This window comes from Ammospiza caudacuta, chromosome 17, assembly GCF_027887145.1.
Source record: "Ammospiza caudacuta isolate bAmmCau1 chromosome 17, bAmmCau1.pri, whole genome shotgun sequence".
Taxonomy (NCBI): Eukaryota; Metazoa; Chordata; class Aves; order Passeriformes; family Passerellidae; genus Ammospiza; species Ammospiza caudacuta.
In genome coordinates, this window is record NC_080609.1 from 15,798,258 (window position 1) to 15,819,843 (window position 21,586).

Genomic DNA, 21,586 nt, shown 5'->3' on the forward strand with positions numbered 1-21,586 from the left:
CTGCCTGTGAAACAGGTGAATGTCCTGCAGCTCTGACAGATCCTCACCCTGAAGACCTGCAGTGTCCCAAGGAACCAGGAAAACATTTCCAGGCCAGGTTGTATGGGATAGTGGAAGGTGTTGGGGTTGGAACTGGATGGGCTCAAAAGTCCCTTCCAACCCAAACCTTCCAGGATTCCCTGAGTATTTTGAGGAGCTGTGCTTTTCCTACCTGTTCCTATAAAAAACAAATCCAGACTGTTCCTGTTCTGGAATTCTTGTCCCCCTTTAGCTCAAAGAGCAGAAGTTCACATGGCAGAGCTGACGAATTTTGTGCAGGGCTGGCCAAAAAATGAACGTCAGAGTTTGCTGAGCCCTTTTGATCCCCACCAAGGCTTTTGGAAATGAGCTGTGAAAACAAAACCAACCCCAAAACCACAGAGGAGAGAAAGGCACTGCCTGACCCACCCGTGGTGGGAGAGCCTGTCCCAGGGGATGCAGAATTCCTGCTCTGCTCCATCTGCCCACGGAGCCGTGCCCTGAAACGCAGCTCTGGGAGTGCTGAGCTGGAGCAGGCACAAAGGTGCTCTTTCATTGATGGAAAGCATCATCCTGCAGTAATTAACTGGGGATTAGGCCGGGATGATGCCCAAACAAATGAGACACGGAAGGGCAGGGAATGCTGTTCCTGCCCTGATCCCACGTGGAGCTGTGCCAGGGCAAACAGCAGCGGGAAGGGGCGTTGTGGCTGCAGGGCATGGAGGGGCAGGATGGGCAGGGGGAGCTTTCCCAAAAATGTTGGTGGGGCCGTTGTCACCTCCTGGTGTCCCCAGAGCTCGCCCGTGCCTGTCTTCCCAGGGATGCCTGGAATTGGAGACTTCCAGGGTCTATTGCAATGTGAGGAACGGACCAACCTTGAGGGCATGCCAACAGGGATGAGCCCCAAAATCCCAGAAAAATCCCGTGGGAAGAGTCTGATGGGACCAACCAATTCAGTGTCTGAAGTGTTTGTTGATTTTTTTTTTTTTTGTTTTAGTCAGGAGCTCTTCTAAGCAAGGTTTGGCTGTAATTAACATTTTGGTTTGGGGTGGTTTTTTTTTGTTTTTGGAAGCTTCAAATGTTTTTGGTTCTTTTGGTTTTGTTTTTTTTTTTTTAATCTGTTAAATATGTATTTATGTTCTGTATTATTTTGTCTATTAATTAATGAAGTCGTTTTGTGCAAAACAAAAAAGAAAAGTAGAATTTTTAAAAGATTTTAAAGATGGGGGAGGGAGCCTAAAAAAATAGTGGAGATGATACAATAAACTGGTGTTATGAGTCTATAGATTTTCCTTGGTTTTTTTCATTTTGGAACCTCTGCAGGAGCTGTGCTGGAGAGAGGGACTGAAGGAATCCGCCTGGAAACTCCAATGGGAATGTCAAATAACGAGGGGGGGAATTACTAATTCTGCTGGGAGGCTCAAATGCTGCCTGAAAAGGGCAGGTGATTTTCTGGCTGTTCTCAAAGGTTCTTTGCAGATTAAACCCTGGTCTAAACTGAGTGCAAAGCTGGTCTTTAACTCCCTCCAGAACTCAAAACATAGACCAGAGAGGCTCTCCATGGGTAAGGGCAGCTTTCTTTATCCCAAGTGGCTCCAAACCCCATCCAGCCTGGCCTTGGACACTCGCAGGGATCCAGGGGCAGCCACAGCTTCTGTGGGAATCCCATCCCAGCCCCTCCCCACCCCACAGGGAAGGATTCCTTCCCAATATCCCAAACCCTGCTTGTTCCCCGTGTCCTTGCACTGCATCCAGACTGCCCTGGGACCAAACCAGCCCTCTTGGACAGCCCAGGTGGGGCAGAAGGAGCAGGAATTGAGTGTGTGTGAAGTGACTTTACAGCCACGCTGCCCCGGGAGGGCAATAAAAGGGCACAGCGCAATTACCCAGGTTTAATTAAGAGGGGGACATTTAAATGAGGTGCATCATTGTTTGTGTGGCACGTGTTTCATTTCGGTCCTTGCAGCTCAGCCCTGAAATAAATCAGCTCTGGTGGCATTCCTGAGCAGGAGGGGAGGGAACAGAGCCATGTCTGGAATTTTCCTTCTAAATCCCCAGCGCGCTCTGTGTGTGCGCGGCGGCACTCGAGACAATTAATTCCAGCTAATTAAAGGTGTGAGTTTCCAGCAGATCAGCTCAGCCACCCCGAGCAGCCCTCTCCATTCACAGCCCACACGATGCAGCTCGGATTGATTCCCTTGGTGTGGGATGGGAGGGATGGAATTGAGGCTGTTTGAAAAGGGAATGAACGTCTGCTCCAGCCTTCCCAGGGATTTCACAGATCCATTGCTTCTCCCTGAGCATCCCTGGCTTTGCTGGAGCTTTGGGTGGGCAGCTCCACTCTCCCAGATTTCAGCTGTGTTGGGAATCTCTAACAAAGTGCTGCTGGTACTAAAACCCTGTGTGTGGCACTGCCAGGCTCTCCATGCCCTGCTCCATCCTCTCCCAACTTCCAGCCCTGTGGAAATGGAAAATCTCAGTTCCCTGCCCTGGGAGATCCAGCCCTGTGGAAATGGAAAATCTCAGTTCCCTGCCCTGGGAGATCCACTCTGGAGCTGGTAACACACTCCAGCTGGGAAGGAATTTTCCTGCAAACTTCAACTCTCTGGATGCAGCCTCTCCTGGGACCAGGAATCCTCTGGCACTGAAAAATTTCATCTTCTGCTGCATCAGGGATGCTCCTGCACCTCTGGAGTGACAACTCCGTAATTCTCAGCTCCCATCCCTCCAGGAGCAGAGCTTGGAGCAACACTGGGATATTCAAACACACCCCCAGCATTCCCAACAATGCCATCACAAGGCTCAGCCTTCTCCTGGCTCGGCTCCATGCCTGTGCACACTCAAGGAATTCCTCCTGATTCCACAGGACAGCCAGGGAAGTCTCCAAGTTGGTGGCAAATCCCTCTGAAATTCCCTGCAGGAAACACAGAGAGCTGTCCCTGCTCCAGCGGGGAAAACTTGGGATCTGCAGGCATGAAAGAGCCCCTGTGGTCCCCACGAGGCTGCTCCTTGTCATCCCTTCAACTCTGTGCTCACTTTTCCTGGGAGGGAAGCGAAATTCCTGCCCCGGGATTGGCGCCGCTGTGCCAGAACAGCAGTGACCTCTGTAACCACACAAGATTTAGTGGTTACTTGATTTCAGCTGTAATGAGGCTTTGGAAACCACCAGCAGCCAAATGTTTTCTTCTCCTTTAACTCTTGGTGGATCGTGGGGGATAAATAAGGGAGCAGACAGGAATAAATGAGGGGGCAGACGAGCTGGCGGGGCAGGAATGGAGAATTCCCGGAGAATTACCCGGCGTCTGAAGTGGGAGCACGGCGGTACCCAGAGCAGGGAGGTGCTGAGTGAGAAGTTATTGGGAGAAATGAGGCCTGAACTCCTTCCAGCAGGAGCTGGAGTGGCTTGGAACATTGAGGAGAATCTGAGATTCCTCCCTGCACTGAGATCCAGGGATTCGCTGAGGGCTGATTTCATCCAGGCCCTGCTCAGACATGGGAGAGGTCACCAGAGCCCAGCCAGCACCATCCCGTGGAATCCTGGAATGGTTTGGGTTGGAAGGGACCTTAAAACCCTCCAGTTCCATCCCCAACACCTCCCACTGTCCCAGGTGCTCCCAGCCCTGTCCAGCCTGGCCTTGGACACTTCCAGGGATCCAGGGGCAGCCACAGCTGCTCTGGGAATTCCATCCCAGCCCCTCCCCACCCTCAAAGAGGAGATTTCCTTCAAAATATCCACCTAATCCTAATCTCTGTTAATGTCAAGACATTCCCTGTGTCCTGTCCCTCCAAACCTTGTCCCTTTCCAGCTTTCCTGGAGCCCCTTCAGGCCCTGGAAGGTTCCTCCAGGGTCTGTCAGGAGAAGCGTGTGTACATCCTTTTGATTTCCACAGAATCACAGAACCAATTAGGTTGGAAAAACTTCTGAAATCGTCAAATCCAACCTAAATTTCTGTCCAAGCTGCATCTGCAGGGGATCCCTTTCCTGTAAAGTTGGTCCTGCCCCACCAGGATGTGCCTTGAGCACGGGAGGCAGACACAGACCGAGAAACCTCCTCATGGTAATAAAATAAAATAAAACCAATTTAAAACAATCTGGGGGTTGTGCTTTGGAATGAGTGCCCAAACCTGTTCACTCCCACAGCAGAGAGCTGCAGGGGCTGCTGGAGCTGGATGGATCTGGGCTTCCCCTGCAGTGGCAGTGTCCCCAAACCACAGGTGATGCCACCACCGTGCCACCAGCAGCGACCCAATTAATTGGGAACAGCTGGAAATGTCTTCCTGCTGGTTTAATTTGCTGCATGACTGAGTGTCAGCTGTGTGAGGGACAGGGGCAGGGGCAGGCCATGGTAGGATGGAAATTTCTCCTTTCCAGGTCCCCTCGGGGTGCTGGATCCACATGGCACCAGTGCCATCCCTCGTATACAGATCTGTGTTACAAAAAGAATCAACAATTAAAAATGGGTCTTTAAAATTCTGCTGCTGAGGAGGGCAATGGAGGCTTTTTAACCAAGTTTGGGGAGGGTGAGCTTTATCCTTTTTTCCTTTGAGGCTTCCTGAGAGCTTCCATCTGGGCCATTCTTTGGGAATACCCAACTTTGAGTCTCTGGGCGGATTATCCCGATCTCAGCTGCACCAAGGAGGGAAACCAGAACTTTCCAACAGCTTTCAGCCAGTTCACAATGAAATTGCTGCTTGCACCAGGTGATTCTCGTTTGGGTGGGATTGTGGCCAGGTGGTGGCTGTTAATCCAGGGAGTGGAGTCACCATCCCTGGACCTGTTTAAGGTAGGAATGGATGTGGTACTTGGTGCCATGGTTTAGTTGATGAGGAGATGTCAGATTATAGGCTGCTCCAGCACGGGGAAACTGGGGGTGCTCAGCCTTCCCCAAACCCCAATTTGGGGCAGTTCAGCCCCACTACGCAGCTTTGGGAATTCCCAAGCTGCTTATCCACAAATCCAGGGCACTCCAAGGCCAGGGATCTGCTGCATCCCAAGGCAAGGAAGGACATCCCTGTCCCTGCTGGTGGCAGAGGGGCTGCTGGTCACCTAGAGCTGGTAATTCCTCAGAAAACAGAGCCTGGTGAGATCCCAAACCCAGCTGCACCAGGGTAGCCCTGTGGGGTGGAGGCAGCAGGAGCTGCCAGGGGTGAGCTCCAGGGCAGGGATTGCTGCCCCCCAAACCCCAGCTCAGCCTGGGAAATAAAACTGAAGGAGAACCAAGCTTTCATCGGGTGAAGAATTTCCATGAAATTCACCTTGTGGGCATTTCGTGCCCAACCAGCAGCAAACTGTGGCTGAGCAGGGGCTGCTTTCAAAGGCTTGCAGGGATTCACCACATTTTTCCAAGCACCCCATCCCTTTGTTGGCCTGCTGGTGAACTAATCCAGCCTGATACTCCCGTTTTTGTTACAGCCATGACCTTTTCTATCCTGATTCCCATCTAACTCCAACCATTTTGGCAGCTCAGAGCTGTTTGCTGTAACAATAATCCTGCCTCGCTGAGTTTATAACCTTGTGAGCTGCACCAGCTTTTATTTGAATAGATAAAGCCAAATTCTCACCTGCACTGAGTTGGAGGGAAGTCAATTTATGCCATCAAAAGAGCTGGCCCCAAGTTTTAACTCCATCAAACGCCTCTTTGATCTCCTTTTGGAGGAAAGGGAAAATAGAATCACTTTGTATCTGCAGGGGGTTGTGCCCCACATTTTATCTCCTGCCTCTGAATCCTCCTGGGTGGAATTGTGCTGTTCCTAATTAGGAATCCAGCATGGATTCTGCTCCATGGATGGCCAGGGCATCGCACCTTCAGCTCATCCTGCAGGACAAAGCTCCTGCTGGGCTCCTATGGGAAGAGAAGAGGATTCCTGCACGCTGCAGGGATTTGGGAATGGCAGGGATGGCTCCCACCCCTCTGGGCAGTGCCAGCTGCAGGTTTGGCACGGCATGGACAGGCTCTTATCTAATCTCATCTCTCTCAGGCCGAGCAAGGACCTGACCCTGTCACTTGTTCCTCTACCAGGAAGAACCCTCTCCCTCTGTGGTGGTTCCAAACAAAGCTCCTCTGTTGGACACCCTGCACGTTCTGCTCCTCCTCCTCACCTTCCTCCATGACCTCCCCATGTTCCCTCTCGTGATCCCACTCTCATCCCATGGAGCAGTCCCTCAAACAACTGTCCTGTCCACATTCCCAGTGGGATTTCTCCAGGATGTGGCTTTGGATGGCAGAGGAACGTGGGGAGGTGTCTCAATGGGACACGAGATGAATGACACACACTCTGAAACCTTCAAGGTAAAAAGAAGTTTATTTCTCGACCTTCATAATTATAGAATTCTAAAAGTGACCCTGGATTGGAGGATGAAATTGCCACCTCTCTAATGACACTGGTTAAATTAACAGGCCATCAAATTTCTCCTCCTCCAGAAAAGAATGTAAAACAATCATTATTTACATGAAATGTGCATGAGAACTCCATTACAAAAATGTAAACATCAGAAGGTTTAGAAGAACAAGGTGACAGGGAGGTTTCCAGAGAGCTCTTCATGCCCTCCCTGCTGAGCACCACGTGAGGGGCATTTGCCCAGTTCTCTGCCTGGGTTTCCTGCATTTCCTTGAGCTGTGGGATCAGCCTGGGCTGCTCAGGGGTCTGCAGGCTCAATCTGGGTCACTGTGCCAGGCTGGCATTGCTGCCTTAGTCTCACCAGGGACAGCCAGCCTGGGAGCTGTCACTGCAGCCTGGCATTCCCAACCTCCCCAGCCCAGGCTGGATCCCAAACCCTGGGCAGGGATGGATGCACTCACTGCCCCTGAACACACCAGCTCCTGCTGGATCCCCAGGCTGGGCTTGGAGGGAGGAATTTAATCAATCTGGGTCTCCCCGGCCTTCAGCAGCGACTCAGGCCAGCTGGGAGGAACATCAAGCAGGCAGCCAGCGTGTCCAGAAGGGAAAGGTTGTCCTTGCCTCTGTTCACTGGAGCTTTGCAGAGCACTGGAGCATGAGAATTTATAATCTTTCCCAGCTATTGCTTCTGGGCTTTTCCTGAGGCTCTGCAGCTCCGGGTGTTTGCGTTTCACCGCTCTTCCTCCTCCCTCCAGCCCATCCTGAGTCACCTGCCACGGCACAAGGCCCCAGCCAGCCCAGACAGGGCTTGTGCAACGAGCTTTTGGAAAGTCTGAAAGGTTAAACCATCCTTATAAACAGAAGAAAGGTTATAAAAGTTGCGTTTCCACCCCTCCGCCTCTCCCCGCGCGCCTCGGAGTCGTTTTCTTTATGGCAAAAGAAAACAGAGCTTTTAATTCAGCTGAGCCCTTGCCGAGACCACTGAACACTGGGAAGAGGGCACTGGGTCCTCTGCTGCTTTTAGAGAGCTAATTAACTTTAACTAACTTTGCCATAAGGCCGCCTTTCCCTTCGCCGTGGATGGTGTGCGAGACCAAGGCCAGGCCTCACCTGCAGGAGCTGTGACAGCAGCCGGGGACCCTCAGGGACGCGCTGCCAGCCCAGGGCTGCAGGAAAACCCATTGCAGCCGTGCATGAGGTCACCGCGGCCTGGGAGACACCGTCTGCCCCCGGCCCTGCGGCAGCAATCCCCACAGAAGCCCGCGCCTTGTGAAGTTGTCAAACTGTAAAGTTAATGAGGTAGAAATGAGAGCCCGGCGCAGGCGTCTGAGGCTGGAATGGCTCCCCCGGCGGGCTCCGGCTGCAGCCCCTGCAAATGAAGTGGCTGAGGGTCCCCTTGGAGCCCGGCCAAGTCGCCAGGGCTGCTGCACACAGCTCCTCCTGCTCCTTCTGCAGCCCCAGGAACGCGGGCAGGGAGGGACGTGCGGCTCCTTGGAGAGACACGGGCAGGAAAAGCCGGCAGACATTGCCCCGCTCCTGTCCCGGGCTGGAAACACCAAAGCAGGGCGGGCACACACTCAACGACAGGCTGGGACAGGGATGGGACAGGGATGCGTGCTCCTGGAGCTGGGGGACACTGGGGGACACTGAGGGACAGGTCTGGATGGAAAAGGTTGGATGGTTTTGTGCCGAGCAGGGGTGGGGTGCGACAGAGCCACTGGGGACACTGGGGCACAGATCTGCGTGGAAAAATTGGAGGATTTTATGCTGAGCAGAGATGGGGTGGGACAGAGCAGGAGTGAGAGGGTGGGAGCAGCTCCTGCTGTGCAAATCCCAGGTTTATGAGCTCCCATCCCAGCACTGCAATTTAGGATTGGGTTTAGGATTTTTAAACACATCTTAAAAGCTGCAAGGAGCCCAAGTGCTGCTTCTCCAGCTGCTGGAAAAGCAGCAAAGTTCTTTCTTCTCTTGCAGCACCCCAAGCCTTGTTTCTGCTGCACCCAAACCTGGAATTCATACTATAAATCCAATTTTACATCCCCAAACCCCCTCTTTTCTTTTCTCCAGTTAGGCCCAGTTTGCTGTGCCCCCAGCCTCTCCCAGGCCTGGATTTCCCCTTGCACATGGGCAGAGCCTCGCAGCTCTCAGCTGCAGATGTTGCACACGGATATCCACAGTGCTGTCACAGCTGGACATCCCATTAATAGCAGCAATATTTGGGTTGGGCTGTTTTAATTGAAACCACGGCTGGGATTTTTTTTTTTAGGGGTTTATTTCCCCCCCCCCCCCCCCTTAACTCAAGGCAAACGTGTTCCTGTCGTCCTTCCCAAGACAGTTATTGCTCGGAGACATCTGGTTTCCCAGTTCCAGCGGCACAGACGGATTTCCACCGTGTAGTTCCTCGCCTGTTGACAGGGCAGAATTTTTTAATATGGGGTTACTATCATCCAGACTTCCTCCACCTCCTCATTTTGGTGATGGAAACCTCTAAACAGTCCCTCAGCTCCTCCATCTTCAAGCTGCTGGCCCCGGTTTATGAGCTCACAGACACGACACCTCCATGTCTGATTTCCCTCTTCCCTCCCCTCCGAGGTGAAATCCAAACCCCAAATGTGAACCGGACCTGATGGGGTTGGGTTTTTTTTTCTTTTTTTGTTGTTTTTTTAGCCCTTTTGTTGAAGTCTGTTCCATAGAAACCAGAGCAGCAGCTTGGAGCACCAAGGGAAAATCCTCCTGGTTCCATGAGGGGGATTCTGAAAGAGGGAGAGGGGTTTTATATGGACTGATCGTGGCAGGGCAAGGGGAGATGGATTTAAACTGGGATTAAGATGGGATGTTGGGAAGGAATTCCTGGCTGGGAGGGTGGGCAGGTCCTGGCACAGATTCCCAGAGAAGCTGAGGCTGCCCCTGGATCCCTGGCAGTGCCCAGGGCCAGGCTGAACAGGGCTTGGAGCAGCCTGGGATGGTGGAAGGTGTCCCTGCCATGGCACAGGGTGGAATTTAAGGTCCTTTCCAACCTGAACTCTTTTGGGATTCTGTGACCCTGGAGCTGCCTCCAGCATTTCCCTGTGACACCCATGGGAATGGCATCGCAGGATGGAGCTGAGACCCAGAACGGTTTGGGTGGGAAGGGGACTTAAAGATCATCCTGATCCACCCCAGGGACTCCTTCCACCATCCCAGGCTGCTCCAAGCCCATCCAGCCTGGCCTGGGACACTCCAGGGATCCAGGGGCAGCCACAGCTGCTCTGGGCACCCCATTCCCATTCCCATTCCCATTCCCATTCCCATTCCCATTCCCATTCCCATTCCCATTCCCTAAATCCATTCACCACCCAAGAAGGGTTTAAGCCTAGCTCACAGAGCTGCACTTTCCCTGCAACAATCCCACCTGCTTGCCTAAGGTGTGAGCTGGGCTCTTTATTTTCTTTCTAGGCTTTTTTTTACCCCCCTCCCCCAAAAAAGGGGCAAAACCCAGAAAAAAAATAAAGTTATTAGGTAAGTTAAAAACAAACTGTACCTTTCATTCCTGCTTTTATTGGTTACTGGAAAATAAGTTTTACAAACTATCTCTTGCAGAGGACTTGTTTGCAGCTAGTTTATATAGTAGCTTTTGTTCACATAAAAATTTAGAAAGCTCCCTTCCTCTTCTCCTTTTCCCCCCCCACCCCCTGCAATCCATAAGGGAGGAATTACAGTGTGAAATATATCCAGCACTAGCAGGGCTGTGTTGTGAAGCTAAAATGAACACAGTAAATTCTGAGAAGGAATTTGTTTAACCTATAACCTTAAAGTAATAAGTGGAGTGCTAAATGTTTTGGCTCACACTGATATATTTTTATAACACTTGGCAAGGCAGCTCGGAGGCTGAGAGGAGAACTGGAGTGCTGCAGGAACAGTTCCCTGCTCCTCCAGCCGAGTCCCAGCTGGGCACCCACCCCAAAATCCCTGTGGGCACACAAATCCCCATCAGCCCAAACTCATTCCAGTGTTTTCTTGTCACCTGCAGGGATTTGACAGTGAGTGTGGCCCTTGGGGACAGGGTTTAGTGGGAGAACAGTTGGACTCAGTGATCCTTTCCAGCCCAAATTCCATGACTCGGAGCAGGACTGGCATGGGGAGCAGGATCAGGATGGGGAGCAGGATCAGGATGAGGAGCAGGATCAGGATGAGGAGCAGGATCAGGATGAGGAGCAGGATCAGGATGGGGAGCAGGATCAGGATGGGGAGCAGGATCAGGATGGGGAGCAGGATCAGGATGAGGAGCAGGATCAGGATGGGGAGCAGGATCAGGATGGGGAGCAGGATCAGGATGAGGAGCAGGATCAGGATGGGGAGCAGGATCAGGATGGGGAGCAGGATCAGGATGAGGAGCAGGATCAGGATGGGGAGCAGCAGGACTGGGATGGGGAGCAAGACCAGAATGCACAGCAGGACCAGGATATCCATTCCTCTCATCCTGCTGGGATGCTCTTGGGAATTAGGCACCCTCAAAATTCCGTGTTTAAAGATGGGGAAACTGAGTCAGGGCACTTTTTAGTGACTCTCTCCTTGTGGGAAGCCCGGGGCAGGTCAGGACAACGTGAGGAGCTCCACCCAGCTCTGTCACCAGGGAGGATCCATCCTGGCACTCCATGATCCCTGTGGGTCCCTTCCAGCTCAGGACATTCCAGGATCCTCTGAACTGGGACATTTTCCCCCCCAGGAAATCGGGGAGCAGCAACAGCAGGAATGTGTCGCCCCCCTCCCTCCTCCGCCTCCTCACCCCCCTCTTTCATTTTTTTCCATTTTTAATTTGGCATTAATAATCTCGGGGGGGGGGAAGGGGGTATAAATAATTTCCCTCCCCTTTCCCTGCCTCCCCTCCCAGATCATTTCCCGTGGATTAATATTTGCTAGCTCGTTTGCACAGTAGCCTGTGGATTTTCAGCCTCGATGTTGACTGGCCGAGAAATTACAGGGGCTTTGCCCTGGCACAAAGCAAACAGTGTGTGCTGTAATCAGACTCAACACCTCGGCTCGCAGTGAAAAGAGATATTATGTGGCTCTAATTTCCACGCAGGATTAGGTGTTTGTCTTGTAAAGCCTTCAGGTGGGGGAGCCAGGGGGGAATTTGGGGAGATGGGGCTGCAGCAGCCGGGAATTGGCAGCTCTGAATGGTCCTCAGGGCTCCTGGGGGCTGCAGGGACCCTGCTCCTGTTTCTGGGTCCCCAAAGCAGAATCCCATCCAAACACAAGGATTTTCTGCTCATCTTGTTTTGGGGTGAGCCCAGAGCCCCCTCAGTGCTGTCCCAGCTGGCACAAGGCCACCCTGAGCCACAGCAGGAGAGGGATCTTGGGACAAGGAGAAAAGCCAGGATGGGTGAGGTGACCCTGGCCAGATCCACCTCCCAAACACGCCTCTGTGCCCTCCAGGGCTGCTCCGGAGGGGTTTATGGCCGGGCTGGGGAGGTGTGAAGGGACAGCAGCACACTCTGTGTTCCCTCCTGAATCGGCTCCTTGTTCTCTGGAGGCTGGAGAGGGCCCAGCCCTGGCTGGCCTGGGACGCCAGGAGCCGCTGGAAAAACCACCACAGGCACCGGGCTGGGAATGTCCAGGCACAAGGAGACTCTGGGGTGGCAGCAGGGCCCAGCCAGGACCATGGAAACCACCCAGAACCTGGGAGCAGGGGCTGCCCAGAAGTGTTAGCTGCTGTCAGAGATCCCATGGAAAAATGATGGATTCGGCAGCTCTGCAGGGAGGCAGGGGCAGAGCTGCTGTTCTGGCAGTGAAATCCCTCTTGGCTCAGCACACACACACAACCTGGAGGTGCCTCACAGCCTGCACGGTGCCATCCCAGCTCTGCCTCTAGGAATGCCAGGAGTTTTCCCTGGAATTGGCCAAGCAGCCATCCAGACTGCCAGCAAGAATCCCTCGGGGCTATTTGGTGCCCGTGCAGGGCTGTGGGGTCCTGGGCAGCCTGGCAGGGCAGGAGGAGCAGGGTCCAGGCTGGCAGGAGCCGGGGATGGGATGGAGGAGGCCGGGATGGCTGCCAGGAGCGCCGGGCGCCGGGCACAGAGAGCTCCTGGAGCCACCCTGGCTGCCCAACCTGGGTTTGGGGACAGGGAGCAGCACCCCCTCAACCCTCGGGCATCCCTGGCTTTTCCAAACCCATCCCTGGGCAGAGAATTCCCTGGGCATGGAGGGTGGGGGGCAGCAAGGAGCCCCCCTGGCACCTCCCCATCCTCACTGCCCCCGGAGCGGAGTCACGGATGGTTTTTGGGAATGTTTTTGCAGTGGCATCCAGGAGCAGGCAGGGTCCTGCCTGGAATGTTCAGGGAGCTCTGCCACGGGCACATTCTTCCACGGAGTCACTTGGGTGGCAGCGCTGGCTCTGCTCAGGAAGGGCTGCAGCAGTGCCTGGGGTTTGTCCTTCTCTCTGCAGGAGATTCAGCTCAGATGTGGATTCTGTGGATTCTGTGAATCCTGTGGATTCTGTGAATTCTGTGAATTCTGTGAATTCTGTGGATCCTGTGGATTCTGTGAATCCTATGGATTCTGTGAATATTGGACACCAAATGTTCCACAGGAAATCTGGGGTGACAGGGCTCCGGGGTCAATGTCACCCAAGAGAAAAATGGGGGGAGAAAGGAAGAATTTGGGAAAACCCTAACAGCCCTACAAGCTGAGAAACTGGGGTGTGAAGTCAATATTCCAACCTTTATCCCCAGCTAAGTGCAAGTTTTGGGGCTGGATAAATGTCTTCCAAAGGTCTCTTCCAACCCAAATATTTGGATTCTATGGCTCAGCCCCCTGGGAGCTGCTCTCTTCCCGAGCATCCATCCCTTTTTCCTGCCCTGTCCCTTCAGAGCCATGTCCCTGCCTTCCCACTGCAGCCCACCCCACAGAAATCCAGTGACAAGTAACATGAAATATTCATCCCAGGAAACAGAAAAGGGCTGTGCCTTGGCTGAGGAGTGAGGAGCCGCCTCCCAGCTTGGTGCCAGCCGGGATTTCTGGCACAGAGCAGGGACAGGGAGGACATCCAGGCCTTGGTGGCCCTGGAGCAGCCCAGCCCAGCGGGTTGTCCCCTCAGCCTGAGTGGGAAAACTCTTCCCAGCAAAGCAGGGAGAGGTTTATTACCCTGGCAGGACCTGGGAGTGGAGACTGGCAGCACAGCACAGAGTCCAAGCCCAGGGTAAGAATTCCAAGCCCCTGGGGATAAGGAGATGGAATGAAAGGGTTGTGCCCACCTCCTGTCCACAGGGAGGAGCAGGAGCTTCAGAGGCTGCTCTGACCAAGCTGTCTGTCCTCATCCCTCAAATCCCACAGCCCAAAATCCCTCATGGCCAGCAGGGACGTGGATCCCCCCAGGAGAGCTGGAAAACAATTCCCTCCTGCCCTGGGACCGCTCTGAGCAGCCTCTGCACTGAGCAAAGGATGCAAATCCCCGTCCCTCTCTTTTGCATCTCATCTGCATCTCATCTGCATAGTCCTCCTGCTCCGGGATGGGCTGGGGGGAGAGTGGGAATGGGGGGGGATGGGGAATGGGGAAAGGGAATGGGGATGGGGAATGGGGAAAGGGAATGGGGATGGGGAATGGGGAAAGGGAATGGGGATGGGGAATGGGGAAAGGGAATGGGGAATGGGAACAGGAATGGGAAATGGGGATTGGAATGGGGAATGGGGAATGGGGAATGGGAATGGGGAATGGGAATGGGGAATGAGGAAAGGGAATGTAAATGGGAATGGGGAAAAGGAATGGGAATGGGGAATGAGGAATGGGAATGGGAACAGGAATGGGGGCTGGCCCATTACTCAGGTAAAATGAGGATTATTTACCCCACATTTCCCTTGCAAATCAGGAGCTGCTGCCCCAGCTGGGCTCTGCTCCTGGCTCCGCCCAGGGAACACACGGCTTGGGCCAAATCTTCTGCTTTTTGGCAATAAAACACCAAAAACCGAGCTGGTCATTCCCTCTGGGATGCTCCAGGGCTGAGCCAGGATCTCATTTTCTTCCTGCAGCAAAGGCATTCCACATCCTCCACAGGCTCTGCTGAACAGGGAGCCACAGCCACCGGAGTGGGGTTGTTTTTTGGCAATTAACAGCGGTCATAATTATTATTCTGGCTATTTGCAGGCAGAGAACCTGTCCAGTGCCCAGCTTGGCAAGGTTCTGCAGAGCAGATGGAAGCTTGGAATCGTGACCCAGAGCTGCCTCCTCTGGGATCCAGGGGACAATGGGACAATGTTTTGCTGGGAATTCCCTGTCCCTCAGCATGATGCTCCCAAGAAAAATGGGAGTGCAGGGGCTGCCCTGGCTCCTCTGGGAGTGCCAACAAGAATGGGAATTGTTGGCCGTGGGCGTGGTGGGGCCCAGCTCTGAGCCTGCCAGGCTTGGAATCCTGCCCCAAACACCCACATGGCCTCAATCAGGGTCCCATTCCCCTGTTCCCTCCCTTCCCCACGGCCCCACCAGGGCTGGGGAGGCTCCTCTGCTGCCACGGACACCTCTGCTGTCACCCTGCCCAGGTGGCTCTGGTGACACCACCTGCAGTGAGCCATCCCACGGGAGGGCCAGCTGGAATATTTGCCCATGGAAATTGGGATAATTCCTTCTGGCACCTGGTGGCTTGATTGACACTGTGGTGATGGATCAAAGGTTGGAATCCAAGCCCTTGGAGGTGTTTTCCAGTCTAAATGATCCTGTGGTTCCAAATGATCCAGCTCCAAACCCAAATGGTTCTGGTGGCACCACCTGCACCCATGGGAAGGCACAGCTGGAATATTTGGAATAATAATTAATAAAAATTATTTGGAATAATGGAAATTGGGATACTTCCTTCTGGCACGTGCTGTGGTTCAGTTGACACTGTGGTGATGGATCACAGCTTGGATTTTATGGCCTTGGAGGTGTTTTCCAGTCTAAATTATTCCATCAGGACATGACAGGAAATCTGGGAAGCCCACAAAGAGCTTTCCTTGGGCTCTGGGTGCTGGATGTGGGGTGGGGATGGATGAAACCCCCTCAGATCAGGTTCTGGATGTGGGATGGGGATGGATGAAACTCCCTCGGATCAGGTTCTGGATGTGGGGTGGGGATGGATGAAACCCCCTGAGATCAGGTTCTGGATGTGGGGTGGGGATGGATGAAACCCCCTGAGATCAGGTTCTGGATGTGGGATGGGGATGAATGAAACCCCCTGAGATCAGGTTCTGGATGTGGGATGGGGATGGATGAAACCCCCTCAGATCAGGTTCTGGTTATGGGACGGATGAAACCCCCCCAGAAGAGGTTCTGGCCCCCAGGCAGCACTGCTGGAACAGAACAGAGTTTTTCCACAGCATTTTTCCAGCACACCACTGGTCTCCAAGGAGCAGAGCCCTCATTCCCAGCCCTTCAGGTGCAGAGCTGAGCTGGGGGAATTGACTTTTGTCTGGCTCTGAGTGGGGCTGCTCCTGCTGCAGCTGGGAGGGGATTTCCCGTCAGCTGCTGGAAATAAAAAACCCCAAACCCCTCCTGCACGGAGGGAGCTGATATTCCATGAATAAATTGAAGTGGTCAAGTCGTGTTTTGTGTGGAAAGCTCGGTTCCCTGCCGGGGATCCGGCTCCTTGGGACTCTGGGGATATAAATAACTTCACAGGCTCCCTCTCCAAATAAAAGCAACATTCAGTTATTTGATTTTTTTCCCCCCTTTTTTTAATTTTATGCAAATGTTCTTCTGTTCTGTGTTATTATGTAAACGAGCCAACTGAAATGGTAATGAGGGAACCCAAAGTATGCATATATTAACTACTACTATGGAGCTTTACACCTCCAGAAATGGCACCAAATCCCATTGCCAAGGGAGGCACAGGTGTCCCCAGGGGGAAGATTTTCCTCCAGGACTTGGTTATTGCTGCAGTCCTGCAGAGAATAGCCAAGCATTGGATCCAGCACTGCAATTCCAGTGTGAGAAAAGGGATGGAATTCTGTTAGCACGGGTCTGGGCAGCAGCTGATCACATCCCACCTCCCCAAATCCAATAAATCAGAGTCAGCACCATCAGATCGGTGATGGAGACAGAGCCTTGGGAATTATTCTCTCCAAATATTCCATTGCAACAGGGAATCCATGGGGAAACCGTTCCAGGGCTGGGAGAAAGGATCATTCCCAAGCTCAGGTGATCCCAGGTGGGATGAGACACACCAAGAGCAGATTTAAGGGAGAGGCAAGGTTCTGCAGAGCAGATGACCATTTCCAAAGGTCAGGGGGTCTCCAGTGAAATCCCTGGAAAAACTCACTGGTTTTAAAGGAATTAAAACATTTCTGGTTCCCTGCTGCTCCACAGGATATACCTGAAGCAAGGAAAAACACCCTGAGGATAAGAACCCAAAAAATATCTTCATTTTCTACCTTCTCCAAGAGGTCAAAATCTCCAATTTCCCACCTTTCCAAAACTCCCTGAGAGCTGGAGCTCAGCCCACGGAGTAGGGATGCCTCAAATCCCACCAAATCCTGTGTCCAGCTGAGGTTTGAGGCAATCCCAGGGACTTTTCCCAAAAAAGTGAAGCAGGTGTTGGGCACAGAGCTGACAGGGGAGGCTGGGCTGGAGGAACCTTGGCCAAAATTCACCTCCTGGTGTTTCATGTCAGGAATGTTCAGCTCCAAACAGCCTGGGACACAACCCCACGGACCTAACTGTTCCCAGTTTGTGGGATTGGGATCCTCCTGCAGGCACTGGGAGCCTCCTCCTCCATCCCAGGGCACGTGGAAGGGAAATATCTGCAGCTCCTGGCTGATAATTAAATAAGAACCAGCAAATAATGGATAATTTGTTATAGGGAAATCTCCCCCGAGTGCCTCGGCCTGATCCAGGAGCTCAGATCCAAGAGGCCGTGGAAGCTTTCCCTGAGCTGGCTGGGTTTGGAACAAGCCCATGGTGGTAATAAAAACAAATCCCTGTAATTGGGGAAAAGGGGAAATCCAGAGGATGCTGGTGGAGCCACTGCAGGCTGGAAATCCTGTCCTGAGGTTTGGGCTGGGAGCTCCTGGGAGGTGGGGAACGGCAATTCCCAGGGAAGCTGGGGTGGGATGAGGGCACAGCCCCAGTTTGGGATCTGCTGTTCCCATTCCCACTCTGGAATTCACACCTGGCATTCCCTAAGGGAGCCCCAGCTGCTCCCCAGGCTGACCCTTCCTTCCTGCAGGACGCTCCTGGCCAGGCTCCCTCACCAACCCAAACCCAGCAGCACTTCCACAGCCTTGCCTTCGGTGGATTCTCCCAGAGATTTAGGAATTTAATCCCTGAGAAGACCCAAAAATCAGGATTTATTCTGGCTTGAGTGGATTTTCCCAAAGATTTAGAAATGTATCCCTGGAAAAACCCGAAACTCAGGATTTTTCACTCACAAGCCAGATATTAAAATATATTTAAAAGTCATTAAACATATAAATAAGGTTAGAGAAATAAATGTATAAGGATACATAACTATATTATATATATAAATATAATATATTTATACATATATAAATATAATATATTTATAATATTTGTAAATATATTAATATATAAACATATATTTTAAATAATAATATATAAAATATATAAATTGCTATCTAAAATATCGGAGTACAAATGGCACTAGATATACAGAATAAATATATATGAATATATAAAATTATGTGAAATATAAGTGTATATTAATATATTAAATATATTAGATATAACATTTTTTTCTTCTTTCACACTGTTAAGAGGCTGAAGGAAGAAAAACTCCAGTTGAACCAGTTACCTTCCCACTTTATTTAATTTTATATTTAATTTCATATTTAATTTTATATTTAATTTTATTTTTTATTTTCTATTCTATTCTATTCTGTTTTATTTGTGTTTGCCACACAACCCTTCCCTGAAGAGTGCCACTCCTCAAATATTATTGCAGCATTTTACTGAAATATTTTTGTTTCATTGAATATTCAGTTTAACAAACATTTTATTTCACTCTCATTGCTGTATCCTACCGGGAGTGGCATTTTTGGTCCCAGGCCCAGTTTGCTTTTCCCTTTCCTCCTTCCCAACAAAGTTGTGGGTTGCAGCTCATCCATCTCCAGGACACCCAAATTCTGTTTTCACAGATATTGTTAACCCCTGATTGCCCTGCAGCTTCCAGGGGAATTGAAATAAGGGGAAATGTGGCAAGAGCAGGGACAGCTCCCACTGCCCTCAGTGCTAGATTTGGACAATCCCAGAGATGGAGCATCCCTGGCTTCTCTGGGAACCTCCCTCACTGTAAAAACCATTCCTGACATCCACTCTGAATTATTTTTAGTTCATTTAAATTGATTTTCTTTGATTTAAAGCCATCACCCCAATGGTATCACGTAGGGATGAGATTCCCTCTGTTCCCACCCATCCCAGATAGGGAAATTTGGGATCAGAGGCAGAGGAGGAGCAGATGGAGCTGTCCCTGTGCCCTCCAGCCAGGACCCCTGTGAGGGGTGGGAGGGCTCCTAAACCCCCTGGGCTGGGAATGGGGAATGGATTGGGATGGGAGGCAGAGCTTCAATCCACCCCAGTCCGTCCCAGTCCATCCCAGTCCATCCCATCTCATTAGCAGGAGCATTCAGGGATGCTCCAGAGGAGCTGGATGAGATCAATCAGCAGGGAAAGGGAAAAGGGAAAAGGGAAAAGGGAAAAGGGAAAAGGGAAAAGAGAAAAGGGAAAAGGGAAAAGGAAAAGGGAAAAGAAAAGGAAGCTGGATCTCCATTAAAGTCCCTTTTCTCCCCCCGAAACTTCGCAGCAGCTGCGCCCAGCCCTGACAGCAAAATGCGATTCCTATTTGTTATTCCTCTTAACAACCAAGCCCATTCCTCATGGGAATCACACCTACCCAGCGGGCCGGGCTTTTATTCCTGCATTTTCCCCTCCCGTGTGTGTGTGTGTGTGTTTTATTTAAACTCCACACCAACAACAACAGCAGCAGCGCGGCTGCGGCCGGAGCCGCCCCGAAGGATGCGAGGTGTCCCAGGCACTTCCTAGCGACCGATAATTCCACTTGGCTGCTTTTCCTTGGGCTGCATCCTCCGGGCCTGGGGCTGGGGCAGCGCTCACTGCCCCAACCCCGGCGTTTCCACCACCACGGGGGCTCCGGCAGCTGCGCCAGGCTTCGAGGCTCGTTGGGAACGGGAAAAGCCAAAAAAAAAAAACCCAAAAAAACCCAACAAAAAAACCCAGGAGAAGTTTATTCCTTCTTTTTTCCCCGTGCTAAATGAAGCTCCTTCTGGCAAGTCTAAATATTTACAGCCAGTCCTCAACACACACACACACACAGAGAGAGAGAGCAAAATTAATAAAACCGCACACGGAGCGAGATTCTGCTTCCCCAATTATTTTGAAGTTGAAATCCAAACCCCCCCCACCCAACCCTCAAAAAAAAAAAAAAAAAAAAAAAAAGAGAAAATAAAAAAAAATCCCAACTTTGTTTGCGCATTCTTATTGGCAGCACAATGCCAACAATGGCTAAATAGACAGCAGAATAAATAGCCCCACAATGCCGACAGAAAGGCCTTTCTGGTACTGCATACAAAATATAAACTGTGCCATGCCATTATTATTCTGGAGCCCTTGCTGCAACAGTGCAGTTGAAATTCCACCCCCAATGTGCACCTAATCAGCCATTCAGAGCCCCTTAATGACTTGTCAGTTCTTTGCCCTGCCATTTTCTGTCCAATTAATTCTTTTATTGTGCACCGGATAAAGGAAGACAAAGGCCTTCCATGCAATAATGAATCATTAAAATTCAGCAGCTCCTCTCTTGTGCTCTTGGCTCCTCACCAGCAATTCAGGCTGCTGTGCATTCGTTATGTGTGTGGTGGTTAAAATTCACTCTACCTCAAACAAGACCTTTCCAAATGTTTAACCCTTTCCCAGCCCCACTCTGGGAATTTTGACACGCACCAGGAAAAAAAAAAAATTGAAGAAAAGAGGAGGAGTGGGATGAGAGAGGGGAGGAGAGAGGCAGGCAGAGGTGTTTTGGGTAAATGTGTGAATGTCACTCTGACAGCCCCAATATTGCCTGAGCACACAGCCACAAACAAACCCAGGGACAGGGAGGAGGAGAGAGAGGAGGGGACACAGAGAGGGGTGGGGTGGGGTGGGATGGGATGGGATGGGATGGGATGGATGGATGGATGGATGGATGGATGGATGGATGGATGGATGGAGATGAGATTTCATGCTGGGATGAGCGTGAAGGGATTAAATGGGATCAGCGTGAGGTGCTGGGATGGCTGTGAGGTTCTGGGGTGGGATCTGTGTGATGTTCTGGGGTGGGGTTGGTGTGATGTTCTGGGATGGGATGGTTATGATGTTCTGGAATAGAAACTGTGTGATATTCTGGGATAGGATCTGTGTGATGATCTATAGGGTCTGTGTGATGTTCTGGGATGGGATGGGATCTGTGTGATGTTCTATAGGATCTGTGTGATGTTCTGGGGTGGGATGGCTGTGAGATGCAGTGCTGGGACAGGTGTGTGGCTCCCCATCCCTCCTGGACCACCCCAGCAGTGCCTTTGCCTCAGTTTCCCCAAACCAGCCCAGCCCCAGAGTGGGATCCAAGCACAGAGGGAACCCCTCCTATTCTGGATTCGGAGCAGCTTGGGTTTCACCCCTAATTAATTTAAGATAAACTCTAAGAAGGGGCTTTTAAACATGACTCAGTGTGTCCAACTGGCTTTTTGTAACCCAGGCTGCCCTAAATCAGGTCAGCCCTGAGCCTGCAGTGACACACTGGGCCTGCCTGAGCTCTGGGGCCATATGGGAGCACTTTAAGAGGGGTCAGCAGCGATGCTGGCGGCTCTTTCAAGCCTGGCCAGGGCAGAGCTGTGATTTCAGCAGCAGCCACCCCCTTTATCCCAAATTTTCCTGGGAAAAAGGCAGGAATACTCTGTGACAGCAGCCCCACACCCTGACACCCACCCTGAGCACCTGGAGGGCTCCCATCCCCAAAATCCCACCAGGAGCACCCCCTGCACCCAGCCCAGGGCAGGGACTGCTGGGCAGGCTGGGGGTGCAGGGCAGCAGGGAGTGAGTGAAGCAATTTGGAATAAACCCCACTGGCTGTGGTTTGGGGTTATCTCCGGGGGGATAATTTATAGCTCCTGCTGACTCATTTGGGACATGGCTTCCCCTCCCCAAGCCTCAGCCTGGTGCCATCCCAAATTCCTGCCTGGGAATGGCTCTGCCCTGGCCCAGCAGGTGCTGCTG